Source organism: Lathyrus oleraceus, chromosome 7 (assembly GCF_024323335.1).
Source record: "Lathyrus oleraceus cultivar Zhongwan6 chromosome 7, CAAS_Psat_ZW6_1.0, whole genome shotgun sequence".
In the NCBI taxonomy this organism is placed as follows: domain Eukaryota; kingdom Viridiplantae; phylum Streptophyta; class Magnoliopsida; order Fabales; family Fabaceae; genus Lathyrus; species Lathyrus oleraceus.
In genome coordinates this window covers 4831518-4835412 of record NC_066585.1, presented here as the reverse complement: position 1 = coordinate 4835412, position 3895 = coordinate 4831518, and the positions used below count along the sequence as shown (strand labels likewise).

At 34.1% G+C, this 3895-nt stretch overlaps 1 long non-coding RNA gene across 1 annotated transcript; it reads left to right on the top strand.

Moving 5' to 3' along the window:
- Nucleotides 1–908: 908 nt before the first annotated feature.
- LOC127106163 (uncharacterized) lies at nt 909–3231 on the top strand. The gene is made up of 2 exons (XR_007795301.1): nt 909–1296; nt 2176–3231. It is a non-coding gene; the product is annotated as an uncharacterized LOC127106163 (long non-coding RNA).
- Nucleotides 3232–3895: the final 664 nt, after the last annotated feature.

The window sequence follows — 3895 nt, the reverse complement described above, 5'->3', positions numbered from 1 at the left end:
TGTACTGATTTGAATTGAATGAAGTCTTGATTCTTGATCTTCGATTCTTGAAGTCTTGTACAATTCTTGAGATCCAGTATCCAGTACAACTTGAATACATGACTTTCCCTATCAAGTGATAAAGGGTCTTTTAATCACTTGAATAGGCTGGGGGGATTGAGCACAATCAAAGGATTTAATTGATCAAAGAGAACATTAATCAACTGAATCAATTAGGGAAAAATCAATTGAGAATTAAAATGAAACATATACATAGTAATCTAAAGGATTAATTAATCAAACAAAAGATTTTCACAAGTCCTAAACTAAGGGAGTATTCAAATCAAGCTATTCTAAACCCTAGGGATAAAATGGTCATTATTCACAAGTTATGAATATTGAATTAATTTCTAACAATGAAAAGTCTAATTAAAATCAATTAAATCTAATCAATTCTAATTAATTCGAATTTTATAAAAATTTTAATTACCTAATTAATTGCTAATATTTCTAAAATCTAAACAAACTAATAAAACTAATCACAATTTAAAATCCTAATTAATCTAATATTTCCAAAATCTAATTAAATATAATTCCTAAAATTTCTAATCTAATATTAAAAATCTAATTGAACTAATAAAATCCTAATTGAAATCTAATTAATTCTAATTAACCAAACAACAATAAAAAAGCCAAAAGAACTGGGAATGGGCCTCCAGGGTGTAGGAAGCTGCCCACTGGCTGGGCCTGGAAGTCCCAGCCTAATGCCAATCTATATTGAGAGGGAGGTGTAGATAGCGGTTAATGGGAGTATAATCAGCAATTCAATGGGCCTTGAGAAAGGTTGGATGGTGAGATGACTCAGCAGGAGAGTCACGTGTCCAAGAGTAAAAAACGTTGAACACGTTTATCACGTGTACAAATTCAAATCAAATAAAATGCGGTCATTCTCTTTCCTCATTCAGTCCCGTTCTCCCTCCTCTGTGTAGGAGGTCTCTACGGCGGCGGAGCAACCTCAAACTTCAAATAAAGAACATCAATCAACCTATTTCTAAGCTCTGAACATAAATATAACAATGAAAATCTCCAATTCCTTATGAATTGCTCAAATCAAAACACAAGCACGACAAAACCTAGGTAAAAGAATTCAAATTGAATAAAGATTTCAAGGAATCAGAGCCTCAAAGGAGAGGGCTTTGATTCCCGAGGTGAGCCTCTACATGTTTGTAAGTGAAATGACGTGAAGTGAGGAAGAATCAAGGACCTACATCACCGGAGAAGATGACGGAGATGGAAACAACAACGGTCTCGATCAAGGTACACTCTTAATTCTTCATTCTTTCTTCTTCTGAGATCTCTGCTTCTTCTTCTTGCTTCTACTCCACTTCTTTAGTCTCTAGGAATGATGAAGTTTTTGTGTACTTGTTCTTGATGCCTGCATGGTGAGTGACGAGTCTTGTGAATCAAATGAGAATTGGAGAGGTTAATAGTGTTTATGGAAAAATGAATTGTGTTTATGAAATTGTGATGATTGATGAATATATAGGGCGAAATATGTAACTGAATCAAGCCACAGGTCAGTTCTGTTAGGGTCGGGTTAATGGTTAACTGAAATCATGAAGGAATTGGTTGTGATGTTAACCCTGTGAAATCCTTCTGTTAGTTTCTGTTATAGTTTTCTAGGTTAGAAACTCTGTTTAAATAATCTGTTATGGTGTTCAAGTTAGTTGGTTTGGAGGATTCAGTTAAAAGTTAGAGTTAACTAAATTTCTGTTAGGTTGGTTGTGAAATTTGGTGATTGTAATAAGTTTCAGCATGTTAGTTTGTTATAAACTTTTAGCAACAATTAGTTAAGTAGAATCAACTAGATGGAGATGGTTTTGTTTCACTTAATTCTCTGTTAATTATGAGCTATTAATTGTTGTTTGAAGTGTAGTTAATTGATTGGAGAATTTAGGGAGAAAGGATTGTTGCTTCGATTATGTTGTTGATGCTGGTCATAAGTTAAAAGTCGAGTTTTGAAACTAATTTGAGATTAGAAGTAATTCTGTTAGATGCTTAAAGACCAGAGTGTATAATTCATCGATTGTTAGTTAACAGATGTACTATTGGTATGCTATCCTATAATTGTAGTTTCATTAGGCCAATTTGTTAGTAGCTTGTTGATGTGGTAATTTGCTTCTCTTTCTCCATCAGCCATGCCTTAGCTTGTGAAGCACATGACACCAAAGTTCTATTATGTGATAGCTGACTTAAATTGAACTGCTACGGATAAATGCTATGTATGCCAGATTTTACTACAATGTTATTTTGCTGTTGTGAATAGATTACTGCTGAATTATTTGTTGCTAAAGACTGCTAACTGTTGCTTTCTGTTGTGGGTAAGTTTATTGATGTATGGCTTGGTGTGTGTAAGACCCCAAATTTGATCCTAAGATCCCTCATGCTATCTCATCATTTGCATTGGCTTGGGATCACACATTGGCATCCTCCTTACCCCTCATTCATTGGGTTTGCATTGGGAGATATTACCAAGTACATTTGATTATATCATACTTTATTTTTATTTGTTTACTAATCAAAATGCCAAAAATATGTCTATATATAGATTTGTTTCTTTTGTGGGTAGTGTGTGTATCCACCAATGCCTCATCAAGCTCACAACTAGGGTTTGAGACCCTCACTACAATGAGATCAATCAAGGGACGATTCAAAATGGTTTTAGACTTCATATATGGATCCCCATATCCTTCATTTATCACTTGGATCAAGAAATCATCAAGAATTTGAAGCTTGTTTGCCTTGGAAACCCTAGTTCATCTAGGTATCTTGTGTGACTTCCTCAGCAAGTTTCTTTAACATTTGATCAAATATTTCAAGGGATACTTCATATTATATCATATTATACATATATTATCCTCTATGAGTCCCAAATATCAAGAAAACTTCAACTTTGCAAGTAGGTTCAAGGTGGTTGACCAGAGAAAGTCAACTAGTCAAAACTGGGGTTCCCTAGACCCTATCTCCTACACTTTTTGTCATATGAAAATGATTACAAGATAAAAGTTACTCTTTATGACATTACAAACAACTTTCATGTTGGCATCAATATCTATTTTTGCTTGGAAAGTCATTGTTTATGGTGAACGATTATAGGTCATTTTGTTAGTGCCTTAGTTAGGAGGTCAACTTCCAAGGACCATAACTTTCTCAATATTTATGATATGGAGGCCATACAAGTTTCATGATAAATTTCAAGATGTCTTATACAACTTTGATTCTTTTATAAATTTCAAATTAAACTTTCAAGGGCATGTTCCAAGAGGAAACATTATAGGTCATTTTGGGCCATCATCATTGAACTAGCAATTTTCCTCAACTTCTAAAATGCATAACTCCCTCATGAAAAATCCAAAAGAGGTCAAATTTGTAACCAAATTTAATAGATATGAAAGAGATACAACTTTGATGAAGGAACCTTTTCCATTTTAAGCTCATATCAAAAGTTATCCAAGGTGGAAGAAGTGGATATTTGACTTGGTACTTAGAAAATTTTCAATTATGTTTGATTTCTCAAACTTCCACCTCACAATTCATCTTGATCCAAGCTTCAAATGGAAAAGTGTTCAACATAAAATTTGTTCCACTTGATGTCACCTTTCCAAAAAGTCCAAGATCACCTCATTTGGACCAAGATTGAAGGACTTGCACATGAGTGTAATGAATGGCCCCATTTGGATAGACCTGTGATCAATTTTCAATTCAACATTGCACGGTCCCTTGTTAACGTTGTAACATCATTTGAAAAGGAATTTGGACCTGTTTACATCATCTCATGGGCATATCACATACCCATGCAAGCATGCACATCACATTACTATTTTTGGCCAAAGTTTGTGTAGGTGCTTGATTGGCT